The sequence below is a fragment of the Sus scrofa genome, chromosome 4 (assembly GCF_054392235.1).
Source record: "Sus scrofa isolate SSC_HxYL_T2T_F1_AM1 chromosome 4, Sscrofa_HxYL_maternal_Yorkshire_Landrace_v2.0, whole genome shotgun sequence".
NCBI classification, from domain to species: Eukaryota; Metazoa; Chordata; class Mammalia; order Artiodactyla; family Suidae; genus Sus; species Sus scrofa.
Window position 1 is genome coordinate 14,231,251 of NC_139386.1, and position 14,994 is coordinate 14,246,244.

Consider the following 14,994-nt stretch of genomic DNA (forward strand, 5'->3'; position numbering starts at 1 on the left):
AAACACCACCAGTCCTGGCCCTTGAAGCAAGTCTAGCCTTGTGGAGGAGGGAGGGCTTTTACGTTGGGTTCTTCCATTTGGAGGTGGCTTAAAGCCTGATGCCCGGGAATCGGCACAAGTGGAATGTCACTGGGGAAGGACAGGGGAACGGCATTCCCAGAGGGCACATGCAGGGTATGGCCTCAGCCTGGCCTGCCAGGAAGGCAGATCTCCCCTCTCATGCTGAAAAGAGCCCTGGTATCTTGCTCCACCTTGAGCTGAGAGAGAGAAGCCATAACAGTAAGAACAGCAGCAGCTTACTATGGTCTAGAGCAGCTCTGTCCAGTAGGACTTTCCACGAGGAAGGAAGTGTTCTGTATCTGTGACATCTAACAGAGCAGCCTGTGGCTATTGTGCAGTAAAAAGCAAGGCTAAGGCAACAAATGAACTGAAGTTTTAATGTTAGTTCTAAATAACTTCACATGCCTAGTAGCTCTAGCTTCGACAACACAGTTCCAAGATACTGTGGTCAGTACTTTATGGGTAATATATCAAGGCTAACAATAGGCTTTGAGATAAGCATGGTTATCAGCTCCAATTGACAGCTACAGAAACTGAAGGTCAGAGAGGTTAATTTGTCCGACTTGCCCAGAAGTGTCAAGCCAAGATTCAAATCCCAGCAGACCAAGCCCAGAGAGAAGGAATGGTTCTCTCCGTGTGCCTTTATTCATTCATTCATTCCAGGGACATATAGTCATTGTGTTTGCTGTGAATCAAGGACCACACCATGTGACAGGGATGCACACATGAAACAGGTGAGGGCACCGGCCAAGGGAAGCAGATGACCTGTGGAAGGAGACAGACCAACTAAAGGAGGCTGCATCACCAAGTGCCAAGTGCCAAGTTCAAGGTCAGCTCGCAGTGCTGAGAAGCCCTCATCTGGGGCCATTAACCCAGCACAGCAGTGTGTTGGGGAGTCTGGACAATGAGCAGGTCTTCTTTCTTCTCAGACCCTTCCTCCTTCTGAGCCCTGGCCAGGACCCCCGTCTCCCCTCTCTGGTGCCCTCCCCCCATAATCGGGAATACCTGAGAGGGCAGGGCTGGGCAGCCCCAGGGAGGGGTCCATCACCCCTCTCCTGTGAAGCTCATGGGAAACTCAACAACTCTCAGTAACTCAAAAACCTGCCTTGACGTGCCCTCAACTGTCCAAGTTGGCCATTGGTAACCCACTTGCGTCTTCCCGAGCCTAACCTGGCACTCAGTTCCTAACAGACCTGCGCCACAGGTTCAAGGCCCAGCTCCACCACACAGTGGCCTGGTGATCTTAGACAAGCTTATTTTAACCTTTCTGAGACTCAGTGTCCTCATCTGAAAAACTGCAATAGTAAGACACACTTTCCAGAGTTTTTATGAGGCTTAAATATGTGCAAAGCCCCTAATACTTTGTAGATTTTAATAGATGGTGGCTATTATTAATAAAATCATTGCTGATTAAAGCTGCAAGTATTACCTGTCCCCTTGCCGCTCTGTCCTTCCCACCAGGGCACTCAGATGAAGGAAGGAAATGAGAGGTGAGGAACAGGTGGCTGCATGTTGGGAGATCTGGGGTCCCATCCATGCTTGGTCACGTGCATAAAATCAGATGTCATGTCCCCCTTCAGTGTCTTAGGATCCTCATCTGTAAAATGCAGCTATTGGTTTTATTTTATTTTATTTTATTTTTGTCTTTTTGTCATTTCTTGGGCCACTCCATGGCATATGGAGGTTCCCAGGCTAGGGGTCTAATAGGAGCTGTAGCCTCCGGCCTGTGCATCTTTTAATCTTAAACGCTATAAAGTTAAACAAAGCAGGTCTTCAAGTCAAGGCTGGTCCAGAGGCTGCTGTCTTGGTATCTATAGGCCAGATAAGGTCTCAGGGACTCTGGGCCCTGATGGGCAGCAAATCTGTTCCTTGGAGTCTCCGAGATGCGGCCCCTCCACCCCTGCTGCTCTTTGGCCTGCTTCTGAGAAAACACATCTTTCAGGTCCCCTTTTCGGTTCCTTCCCCCACATGCGTCACTGACCTATGAGACCTCAGAGGGTGTCCCCGCCAAGGGCCAGGCCTCCTGGAACCCCACAGCCATGTGTCCTGGTAAGTTCTCCTTGCATTTCCAGGAGGCTGTGCCCCTCTCAGTTCCCAGTTCCCATTTGTGACGATTGATTTCCTACACCGACCTCACTCCCCACCACGCCGAGCGGAAAAAGGTTGATGAAATCATCACTTCAGCCAGGACCTGAGAGAACAGGTGTGAACCCGAGGCTGAGCTGACAAGCAAGAGGATGCTGAGAGCCATCCCCATGCCAGGCTCTGTCGAAGGGTCCAGAGCATGTCACAGGTGTCTAATCTACATCATCTCGGTAGCACCTCTGTAAGACAGGTACTATTGTCATCATCCTTTTGCAGAGGAGAAAGCTGAGGTTCCAAGATGTTGAGTGACCTTCCTCTGGTCACCCCATTAGCATGGCTGAGACCTAGGTGGCTTGGCTCCAGAACCCCAAGTTGTAAGTCATACTCCCTCTGACATTGAAATGCACAGTCCACCCCTCCTAGCCCTCTGCAGGCTCCCTCGCCTGGTTGGGATAAAGCCCAGCCTCTAGGGGTGGGCCTGTTGGATCCAACCCAGTCTGGCCCTTCAGCATCGTATCTCACTCCCTTCACAGAATTGTGTGTGCCTCTGTGCCTTTGCGCATGCTGATCCCTCTGCCTGAAATGCTCTTCCCTCCATTCTCAGATTTGTGGGTACCATGGCTGACCCTTTGAAGCATGCCTTCTGTGAAACCATCCTGGGCAGTGGATTATTGCCTCTCCAGGCCTGCATCTGTGTGGTGTATAAGTTCCATCCCTGAAGGACCCCCACTGGATAGGCTGTCTCCTCATGAGATTAGCAGCTCCTTGAGGGCAGGGCTTACTCCTCCAGCCCTGACAACACAGCAGGTTCAACACATGTTGTCCGCGGTGACCTACGTGGGACCTTCCCCTTCTCTTGCATGACCTCTGCTCATGTTTGTTTTAGCCTGAACCCACAGGCACCCAGATACCATTGTTGGGGGACAGTGCTGTGGAATCAGCCAATAATGTCACTCTGCATCAGTTTGCTAGGGTTGTCACAAAAAGGGGACTACAGATTGGGTGACTTAAGTAACAGAAGTTTACTTTCCACAATTCTAGAAGCCGGAGTCCAAGATCAAGGTGTTATCACAGGTGGATTTCTTCAGAGGCCTTTCCTCTTGGCTTACAGGTGGGTGTCTACCTTTGATATCTTCACATAGTATGTGTGTGTCTTCTGTATGTGTGTGTCTGTGTGTGTTTGTGTCCTAGTCTTTCTTATAAGGACACTGGCCAGGTAGGGTTAGAACCCATCCCAGTGACCTTCGCCCCCCTTTAAAGAACCTAATCACCAATACAGTCACATCCTGAGGCCCTCAGGGTTAGGAATTCAACACAGGGGTTTGGGGAAGATACAGTTCAGCCTAAACACACCCCGGATCCCCTGTTTCCTCCTGCTCCCTGGGTAACCCATACACAGCTAGAATCACTAAAGATCAAGCCGGAAGGCCTTTCATGTGTATCCAGCTCAACAGTGGCATTTTGCAGATGGGGAAGCTGAGGCCCAGAAAGAGGAAACGGCTTGCCACCCAAATCACCCAGCCGATGAAGTCAAAGTTCCTGACTTCTGGGCCGGAAGTCCTCCGGTGACCCCCGCATCCATGTGCAAACATCATCTTTGCCATCCTGAGCTCCCGCCCACTGCCAAGGCAGAGCAGAGGGGAGGGTGGTGGGAGGCAGAGTGGATTTCTGCCAGGAACTCCCCTCCCTCACCCTGAACACCCCGATACTCATGCCTGCCCTGAAGCCCAGGCCTCTGGAGCTGTCCTCAGCCACCTGTGGGGTTTCTGCAAGCTGCTCTGGTCACCCACACTCAACCTCGGGGCTCCCAGAAGGGGAAGTTGATTGAAATACCAAGCATTTGACCTTCTCGTTCCAGTCCTGAGTGTCAGTTAAAAAAAGAGCTTCTCGCCACCCCATGTGCTGTGCTTTGGGTTGGTCAAAGGCTTCCCAGGAGCTGAGAGTCACCCCCACTGCCCTGGGGGCCAGGGGAGAGCCCCTACGTCCCTGTCCCATAGCCTCTTCAAGCCTGCACAGCCCAGGGCAGGGCAGCTCACATCTGCAGAGTCCAGGCTTCTCTGGGATCACTGCCTCCGCCTGTCCACACTGCAAGAACTCCAAGCTGTCCCTGCAACCAGGGCTCCTCATGCCTCCAAAAACGTTAAGTCCTCCTCACAGCGCTTTGCCTACTTCCCAGCTTTTTTTTTTTTTTTTTTTTTTAATCTTTTTGTCTATTCTAGGGCTGCTTCCCCAGGCATATGGAGGTTCCCAGGCTAGGGGTCTAATCGGAGCTGTAGCCACCAGCATACGCCAGAGCCACAGCAACCCAGGATCCGAGCCGTGTTTGCAACCCACACCATAGCTCACGGCGACGCTGGATCCTCAACCCACTGAGCAAGGCCAGGGATCGAACCTGCAACCTCATGGTTCCTAGTCAGATTCATTAACCATTGTGCCACGACAGGAACTCTACTACTTCCCAGCTTTGGCCCAAATTAGGAACATGAAACTTCGTGTCAAATTGCTTGAGTTCAAATCTTTTCTCTAGCACTTTGTAGCTGTGTAACCTTAGAAAAGTGACTTAGTCTCTCTGTGCCTCAGTTTTATAATCTATAAAATGGGGATTATAGCAAAGCCTTCTTTATAAAATCATGTATATTAAATTAGTTGATATGTGTATAGTACATGGCATGGCGCCTAGAACATATTAACATATTAAGCCCTGCATAAATAAGTGTTAAATACATACATACATACCCCCATCCCACCCAACAAGCTTTCCTAAGAACCCACAATGCACAAGGCATTTTCCCCGGCAGGAAAAGGCTTATGATGCTGGTGTACATGATGCAGCCTTGAAGGGCAGGGAGATATTCCCAGGCGGGTGGGGTGGAGTAATTCAGGTAAAAAAAGAGCATGGGCAATCAGGGTGGCTTAAGACCGTGGGCATTGGGCAAACAAGGAGTGCAGCTAAAGCTCTGAGCCAGAGAGGTTGCAGGAGCTCCAATCTTGGAGAAAAGGGACACCACAGTGCAACTCCGCCTTGTGGACCACTTACCACGCACATGCCCCTCTCTGGGCCTTGCTCGCCCTTGCCCTGACCCCCCTCTCATGCTGCCAGTCAGCAAACACTGAGTTGTAAATCTGTTCCAACTCAGCCCTTGACCCTGACTCTAAAGCTGTGTTGCGTGTGTGGAGTCTCTGCTCTGGAAAGAAGACAGAGTCAAAGAAGCTCACAAGCCACTTTGAGTGTGATGTCATCACAGATGGAGACTGACACGGGGCAGCACCAGCTGACCTTGAGAGGTCAGGAAGGGCTTCCTGGAAGATGGGACGCGTGAGCAGCATGGTGAAGGGCACCTGAGCCTTGGTGGTGGGGGAGGGTAAGGAATGTTCCAGGCTGGGAGAAGGCACCAGAGCATGAAATTGCTCATGACTTGGCACCGCTGGAGCAAAGTGCACACAGGGGCCAAGAGGCGACAGACAGGGCTTCTGGGAGGAAGTGACCAGAGCCAATGCGGCCATGTGGAACAGGCCGAGGAGCTGTGCCCTCATCTAGGAGTCAGTGGGCTCAGGGATGGGCTTGGAGGGGGAATTTACAGAGAACCTTATCAGTTCCCCCAGCACCAGAGCCTGTGACAAGAATATAAGTGCAGGTGGTTTATTTGCAGCGTGACCCCAGGAAGCAGCAGTGACAAAGGAAAGGGAATAAGGTGGGGATTTGGGGAAAGGACAATAGGGGGTGCAGTACTGAGCTGTTTATCCTGTGGGAAGCTAGAACCAGTCCTGCTGGGAACCCTCTGGGACACAGTTAATGAATTTCATATTGTCAGCACCTTTGAGTCCCCACTGTTTGAGGATACCCTCCAGGAGGCACAAACTCCCTCCCCTCCCCCACTTGTAGATTGTGCCTTGACTGGGGCTGCCTGGCTTCTGTGGTTTTGAACAAGCCACACATTTTTGAAATGGGACACTCACCATGTGCCTGAAACTGTCCTTGCAGCAGTGCCAGGATCAGGTGGTTCAAGGAAGGTGTGGGGCTGGGGACACCAAGGCACCTGCAGCAATGCCCTGGGGCACAATTAAGTTTTAAGAATTAAGAATTTAAGAATTAAGTTTTGTGCTAACAACAGAAAAACAAAAATCACAGTGGCATAATCAAGGTAGGCCTTTCTTCCATCTTGCATTGAAGAAGTCCAGAAATAGTGGTTTGGGGCTAGCAGACCTGAAGTGCCTTCTTCTGGCTGTGGAAAGCCATGCTTTAAATGGCCCGCAGTAGCTGTTAGAGCTTCGACCATCAGGTCCGTGTTCTAGACAGCTGCATGGGGCCAGGAGAAGGAAGAGAGCTCCCTCTCCAGCCCTTTCACATGACGTTTCTGCTTGTATCTATTTGGCCAGAATGTAGGCATAGGATCATCCTTAGCTGCAAGAGAGGCTGGCAGGTGTTGTCTTTGAGATCATTGGCTGTATATCTAAATAAAGGTTGGGGTTGTTTTACTAAGACGAGAGAGAGAATAGACCTTAAGAGGCCACTAGCAGCCCCTGCCACAAGGATGTGAGATGGGAGTCACGAAATTAATGAGGACACGGTTGTCATAATCTGGGGAGAGATGAAAAGGGCCTGAGCAAGGGAGGGGGTGGGGAGGGCATGGGGAAGGGGCTGCATGTGTCAGGTGTCTGGGTGGGCATTTGGCAGGACCTGGTGAGGGATGTGGACAGGAAAGGAGGCCCAAGAGTCAGGAACACCATCCATGCAGGCAGGGAATGGATAAGACAAATGGTTTGAGGGAAGGCTGTGAGTGCCACTGTGGACATGAGATGTGGACATGGATGCCTGAAGGCCAGCCAGAGATGTGCAGTAAGCAGAAAGTTGCATGTTCAGGAGGTCAGGAGAGAAATCTCTTCCTGGGAAAGCCATCTGGGGGTGTCGGCCTTTCGACAGCTGAGGTCTTCAGCTTCAGTAGAGTTAAGGATGTAGGACCCAGATAGAGCAACGGGACAGCATCGCAGCGTGGAAGGGGCACAGGAGGCTGACCTTTGTGAAGTCTAAGGGCAGGAGAAGAATCAGGGGTATTCATGCCCTCAGTCAGTTGCATCCCCCTGTTGAAGCAGATTAAAGAAAAGCCCCTCTCATAGCTACACTCTTTGGATTTTGAAATCCACTTAGTCTTCAAGTCTGGGGCTTGTAGTGGCTCTTTGAGATTATTCATCCTAGCATGCTGTTCTCTTTCCTGTCAGAGTCCTTTAATCCTTCCTTTTGTAACAAAGCCTTTCTTTAACTCTCCTTAATACAGAGATAAGTAGATGATTGATAGATAGATAGATAGATAGATAGATAGATAGATAGATAGATAGATAATAAAGAGAAAGAGAATAAATGGGTGGAAGGGTTGGTGAATGGATGGATGGAAGGGTGGGTGGGTGGATGGATGGATGGATGCATGCCTGCATGGAAGGTGGGTGGATGGATGGATGGATAGAAGGGTGGATGGATAGATGGATGGATGAATGGATGGATGGAAGGGTTGGTGGATGGATAGCAGATAGATAGGTTTCAGGAAAAGATTAATTCACAAGAAAAATTGAGAAGGGACATAGGGGAGGCAGGAGGAGAAGCAGGAGTTAAGGTGGAAGTGAAATGTGACCCCAACATTAGTTAAGAGGAAGGCTATGACGCATCCATTGGATTTGCCGCAAGAAGGTCGCAGATGATCTGGACGAGAGCAGTTCCATGTTGTGGCAGAAGCCAGATTGTAGTGGGTGGAGGTGGAGAAATGAGTGGAAGATGAGGAAGTGGAGACAACTGCTTTCTCCCTCTTCTCTACCTAAAAGGCCTGGCTCAAATGTCGCCTCCTCCACAAACTTTCTCTGATCCTCTCCTCTTCCTCCAGTTCTCAGAGCATCCAGTCGCCTGTCTGCCACAAACCAGTGGCTAAGCTCCTAGGGTAGGAGGCCCATGCCTCTGGATAAACTCAATGTCACAGAAAGAGCACTGGATTTAGAGTCCAGAAGCGTGGGCTCAAACCCTGAAAAACTGTCCAGCCACCTGTCCGGGTTCCCACGAGGGAAGCACATCCTGTCTGACTCGGCCATGAATGGGCTCTGGGCCCTGCCACATGCCCATCCCCGCACACCATCGAAGGTGCCTCCCAGCTGGTCAGCATCCAGTAAAGGACCACAGTCTGCCCGGCCACTGCCCTCATATGATTCCTTGGCCATGAGAAAATGTAGGAACATCTGAGATGGCCACGAACATCCCTCTTCCCTGCAACCTCCAGGACAGGTCAAGGCCAGAGGCAGTTTGTATTAGAAGAAAATGTCCATGAGTTCCCATGTGGCACCAAAGGTTAAGGATCCACCATTGTCGCTGCCGTGGCTCCAGTTGCTGCTGTGGCACAGGTTTGAACCCTGGCCCAGGAACTTCCATGTGTCTCCAGCACAGCTTAAAAAAAAAAAAAAAAAAAAAAAAAAGGAGAAAGATAAGAGGAAGAAGAAAATGTCCAAACTGTTCCTGGGGGTTCTGTAAGGAGCCCAACTACTCCTGCCCTATCACCCTGGCCTGTCACTACCTAGACCTGTCACTCTGGGTCAACTCTAATCACTCAGACCAAGGCTCCATCATGGGCAGAAAGAGCCATGTATAGCCAGCCACAAAGCTGACCTCTATAGGCCCTTCCCTTGTATTGGACACAGTTCTAACCTGGGGCTTATATCGAGTCCATTAACCTCAGCATGACTCTGTGAGATACACACGAGTCTTATCCCATTTTATGAACTGGGAACCTAGGAAAGACCAGGCCCTGGAGTAAGCTGACATTTTCAGAGCCAAATCTCTTCTCTTGGCAGAATCATGAGGGAACGAGCATGGAGGGAGAAGGCAGCGTACAATTTTACTGGGCACCATATATCTCATGTTATCCTCACAACACCTCCGTAAGGGCCTGCATTTCATGGATGGCCAGACAGAGGCTTGGAGAGGGTCAGGGTGGCTCAGCGGGCTAGTGATGAATTACAGGGCTATGATTTTAACCCTAGGCCACCTCTGTTGTTTAATCTGCTTGATAATTCTCAACTCAGAGAGGCAGGTAATGTGATCCCCACGACACGGATGAGAAAACTCAGGCTCCAGCAGGTAGAAATGACTTGGCCAAGGTTGCGGTGAGATCGGAGGGCTAGGAATTTGAACCCAGACCTCTGACTTTGAAGCCTGTTGACATCAGGCAGGAAGATGGAATTGAGACGTGGAAGGCTTTCCTCTGCCTCTCAGATTGTGCCAGGGTCTCCGTGGCTTTTATTCACCCCCGTCCCCAACTTCTGCACCCCAGGATCCTCCCCCGAGCAGCCGCAGGATCCAGCGCCGACCAGGGAGAGGTCAGGGCTGAGAAGGTCTGGCGTGTGCGATGGGGCCGTTCCCAGTCTAACCCCCTAAGCTCCTTGCTCCTTATTCAGAGATGGAAGAAGATGGGACAAAACGTTCGTGTCATTGCCTCCGCCTCCCTGCTCCCCTCTGCCCCGGCAACGCCACCCCTCTGAGCTCATGGGGTGCGGGGGAGGATGGGCCCTTGGCTTCCTGGAAAGCTGATTCACTCACCTTTTCACAGAAAAGAAGAAAGTCTTGTTTTCTGGACCCAAGTGGAGCTCACCCTTGCACAATCCTGCCCTTTGAATCCCCGGGGTGCCACTCCGTCTGGAAGTCTGTGCCTTTGGAGACTCCAAACCTGCTCGCTCTCCCTGATGAGGACTGATTACAATCACCCATTCTGGGCCATCACCCCAGGTCCTGCCTGCTGAGAGGCGCTTCCAGCTCCCATCCAGGAGCCTGAGGACAAGCTGCACCTCCCGCTGTAGCGGCAGGAAGCCAGCGCCTTGATGGCTTCAACCTCCCCCAACCTCCCCACCTTCCCCCAAACCCTGAGAGTGGCCTGTTTCCGGGAAGGGGGAGGTGTCTGCCCCCCTCGCCTCCCAACCCCGAGGGAAGCTTCTGGAGAACCACTCAGAGTTCATCTAAATAAACCCAAATGCTTTGGGACAGTCATCTTGGTAGTAAACAAAGTGGGGAAAAACAAACAGATTTTAGAGTCAGACAGATGTGGATGCAAATCCTGGTACCACCACACTGCTTTCTAACTTTGGGGACCCTCACTCCTCTGAGCCTCAGTTTTCTCACCTGTGAAATGGAGCTGGTTATCACGAATGCGGAAAATGACGCGGTAATGTCTCTTACGGTTGTGTGAAGAGTAAAGAATATAGCAAGTGAGTAAACACCTAGCACCACGGTCAGGGTCAGGCCCCCTTCCTGCTCTCTGCGGCCACTTCCTGCTCCGTTATCCCACAGCCTCCCGTGAGCCCAACACCCGGTGCCCCCTAATGCCCACCTGGTCTGTGAGGGGGTCTTTCCCGTCTCCCGTTGTTGGCCTTTTACTGCTCTCATCCCTGGAACAAATGTCTTTTCTCTGCCAGGACAAATTCTGTTTTTAGGATCATAAGCCTTAGGGAAAGAATTTCTCATTGCCAGCTTATATGCAAGGAAATGTCACCAAGTCGGCAGGCTCCTTGCACCTGGGGAGGCTCCATGGCCCATACCAAGTCACACAGCAAGTGGACGACAGAATCCAGCCTGCTGATCCTTGACCTCTGTAGGGTCAACCCCTCTCAGGGCTGGAGAGTTCGAAGCCCTTGTTCAAAAAGAAGTCTCAGGAGTTCCCGTCATGGCTCAGTGGTTAACAAATCCGACTAGGAACCATGAGGTTGCGGGTTCAATCCCTGGCCTTGCTCAGTGGGTTAAGGATCCGGCGTTGCTAAGAGCTGTGGTATATGTCACAGACGAGGCTTGGATCTGGCGTTGCTGTGGCTGTGGTGTAAGCAGGCAGCCGTAGCTCCAATTCGACCCCTAGCCTGGGAACCTCCATATGCCTTGGGTGCAGCTCTGGAAAAAGACAAAAAAAAAGAAGTCTCAGGTGACACCCCGGTCTGCACAGAATTCCCTTGGGGGTTTCTCAGATGCTGTAAATAGTTGTAAACTTTTTTTTTTGTCTTTTTATGGCCACACCCACAGTACCTGGAAGTTCCTGGGCTAGGAGTTGAATCAGAGCTGCATCTGCTGGCCTATGCCACAGCCACAGGAACACCAGATCCAAGCCACATCCGTGACCTACGCCGCAGCTTGTGGCAACGCTAGATCCTTAACCCACGGAGTGAGGCTGGGGATTGAACTCACATGCTCACACTGTCAGGTTCTTAACCTGCTGAGCCACGACAGGAACTCTGAACTTTTATTTCCACCTCTAGTTCTTGATAAATTTGTGAAATGTTAGCAAAAGTCAAACAACACCTCATTGACTAATGTTTTATGAGGTCAACAGGGCGCTTCCACCCGCCGGACTCAGTCCGCAAGTGTAAAAACATGGAGAATGCTTGCTGAAGAGCTCCCCACTTAGAACTCCACCCCCACAAGCAGCAGGATGAAGTTCAGCGAAGCTGGGGCATTCCTGTCGTGGCGCAGCAGAAACGAATCCAACGAGTATCCATGAGGGTGCAGGTTCGATCCCTGGTCTGGCCCAGTGGATCGGGGATCCAGCATTGCCATGAGCTGTGGTGTAGGTCACAGACATGGCTCAGATCCTGTGGTGCTGTGGCTGTGGTGTAGGCTGGCAGCTACAGCTTCGATTAGACCCCTAGCCTGGGAACCTCCATGTGCCATGGGTTCAACCCTAAAAAAGCAAAAAAAAAAAAAAAAAAAAGAAAGAAAAAAGGAGGGTGTATAGCTTATTGGGGTCACAAAGCTGGTGGGAGGCAACTCCTCTCACCATTAATCTGCCTCCAAGGGCAACCCGCCTGAGGTTCCCTCTTACCCACAAGCTTGTACTGTCCTTTCTTTGTTTGTTTTGCTTTTTTAGGGTCGAACCCGTGGCATATGGAGGTTCCCAGGCCAGGGGTCTAATCGGAGCTGTAGCTTCCGGCCTACGCCAGAGCCACAGCAACGCAGGATCCAAGCCGTGTCTGCAACCTACACCACAGCTCATGGCAACACCAGATCCTTACCCTCTGAGCGAGGCCAGGGATCAAACCTGCATCCTCACAGATGCCAGGGTGATTTGTTAACCACTGAACCAGGACCGGAACTTCCCAGAGGAGCTGTTTTAAAAGGCAGATGCCTTGGCCTCAGCCACAGGCTCAGGGTTCCCCAGGGGCCGGAGGGGGGCGGTTCTCAGAATGTCTGTTCCTGAGAAGGGCAATTCTGATGTAGAACCAGGGCTGGGAACCACCAAATCTAAGTTAATCGTAGGCAATAAATAGCGAGCACCTGCCAGGTGCCACGCAGTGTCACCATGGTTATCCTTGACCCATCTTCACCTTGTGATGAGCAGGGGAAGCTCCAAGAAGTCAAGGGGCTTCCCAGGCCACAGCTGGTAAGAGGCAGAAGCAGGCTTTGACTTCTGGTCTTTCTGATTTCAGAGCCCAGGCTTGCCTGGCTCCCTCTACGTGTAGTCCTACTGTGTGAGAGCCTTAGGGACACAGGATAAGTCAGACTCACAGCTGGTCTAAGAGCCGACACCTGAACAGTTCTCTCTAACACAAAACTGCTGAGAGGAAGGATGACAGAGGCTCCAAGGGCAGTGAGCATCTAGTGGTGATGCTGGGGGAAAACCAAGGAGAACTGCCTGGAAGAAGTGGTGTCTGCGCTGGGTCTTGGCTGATCCTTTTGTTATTTCCGTCTGTCATGCAACATGCCAAGCATTGGGTTTGGTCCAGGAGGTAGAAAGATAAACAGGACACAGTCTCCCCGGTCTCATGATACTCATCTAGCATCCGGTCTTCTCAGCACCTCCCGTTGCCTGTGCTGGCTTCCCCTGCCCCCCACCTGCTCCCTTCCCTCCTGCATCCTCTGCTGCCTCCATCTACCTGCCCTGCCATTCAGAGCACCCTTCACAATGAGCTGGGTCATCCTCGTCTTCCAGGAAATGGGGTGCTCCAGGCCCAGAGCCAGGCAGGGAAGAGGCCCCGGGGCCCCGCTCAGGCCGAGGGAGTAGGAGGGGAGCTCCAGAGCCATGGAGTGAGTCACGGCGCCCAGACACCTGAGAAAGGGTGTCATGAGACCCACTTCCCTGGGAAGTCAGGGAGAGAGATGAGATAGGAAGAGAAAGTGCTTTGAGCTCCTTGGGAGAAAGAAACCACAAACAGGTCCGGGGTGTTATTATCATGGTCATTACCTGCCTCAATTAAAGGGGCGCACATCTACCTCCGTGACGAATCATTAACCTGTCCTGCAACCCACACAGGATTGGAGCCTTAATACAATTTCACTTTTATTATTAACAGATAAGCCCCTGCAGAATTCCCGAGAGCCACTTTGGGCTGCCAAGGGGTCTCCCCCCCACATGGCCAAGAAGGAGAGGCTGAGCCCCCTCACTGCGGACACCCCAACTCCCAGCCCCTGGGCCCCCTACAGACGTCTGGAATCATCCCTTGGCTCCTGGCTCCTGTATCCACATGGCCCTTCACCTCAGCTCGGCAGAGTCTTCCTCGCCTGGCGCGTCTGCCCATTTTGCGGGCACAGCCCAGCAAGGGGCCGGAAGGCAGAGCTTAGGCTGACCATGAACCTGTACATGAATGCAGGGAAGGCAATTATAAAATGGAGGAAGAACATCTGAAGAAGATGAACCCCAACAGCCCCTCTATCGCACGTGGCATCAGCCCGTTGTTTGCTTTTATGGATGACCTGGCAGACCCCATCTGTCTTGTTTACTGAGCAGATACCCAGACACACCAGCCTTATGACAAAGACTGAGGAGAAGATCTATCATCTCCTCCGTCGGCAGGCCCTGCACGCCGGGAAATAGTGGAAACAGTTGAGTTTGGAAGCATTGGGGTGGGGGGGGCTTGGAACACAGGTGTGTAAGCGTGCTGCAGAGGAAGTTTGTATTATAGCATTCCTTTTTTTTTTTTTTTTTTTTTTTTTTGCTTTTTTTAGGGCTGCACATACAGCATATGGAAGTTCCCGGGGTTGGGGTCAAAGCCGAGCTGCAGCTGCTGGCCTATACCACAGATCCATGCTGCATCTGAAAACTACACCACGGCACACGCAACGCCGGATCCTTAACCCACTGAGCAAGGCCAGGGATCGAACTTGCGTCCTCATGAACAATAGTCAGGTTCGTTACCGCCGAGCCATAACGAGAACTCCATATTCTAGTTTCCACTTTGGTACTCTCTAGCCAAGATTAAAGATATTAGATGAAATGCGAGGATCTTGGTCAATAATCTGAAACCCCCATTGCCTCCCCTTCCCCCACCATCGCGTTTTTACTTAAACATTTTTATGATGATTAAGATGGAAGTTGGCTTTTATCAGTTAATGTTGGTTCCGGTCTTTCAAACTGTTCGTATCTGCTTTATAACATTCCCTGTACTAACTCTTCTTCACATCGGGGTGGGGGTGGTGACACAGGGTCGTTATGGCCTCAAGATAAAGTCTTAGTGAAAAATGAATAAATGTTCTTTAGTTATATTTTAAAAAAAAGAAATACAGGAGTTCCCGTCGTGGCGCAGTGGTTAACGAATCCGACTAGGAACCATGAGGTTGTGGGTTCGGTCCCTGCCTTTGCTCAGTGGGTTAACGATCCGGCGTTGCCGTGAGCTGTGGTGTAGGTTGCAGACGCGGCTCGGATCCCGCGTTGCTGTGGCTCTGGCGTAGGCCGGTGGCTACAGCTCCGATTCGACCCCTAGCCTGGGAACCTCCATATGCCGGGGGAGCGGCCCAAGAAATAGCAACAACAACAACAACAAAAAGACAAAAGACAAAAAAAAAAAAAAAAAGAAAGAAATACATACCAATGTGTTCTGTCATCAAGCAATGCCCCCAATGTCCCC

At 51.3% G+C, this 14,994-nt stretch overlaps 1 pseudogene; it reads left to right on the forward strand.

Moving 5' to 3' along the window:
• The first annotated feature begins 13,502 nt into the window (after nt 1-13,502).
• On the forward strand, nt 13,503-13,964 carry LOC102158202 (enhancer of rudimentary homolog pseudogene; annotated as a pseudogene).
• The last annotated feature ends 1,030 nt before the right edge of the window (nt 13,965-14,994 follow it).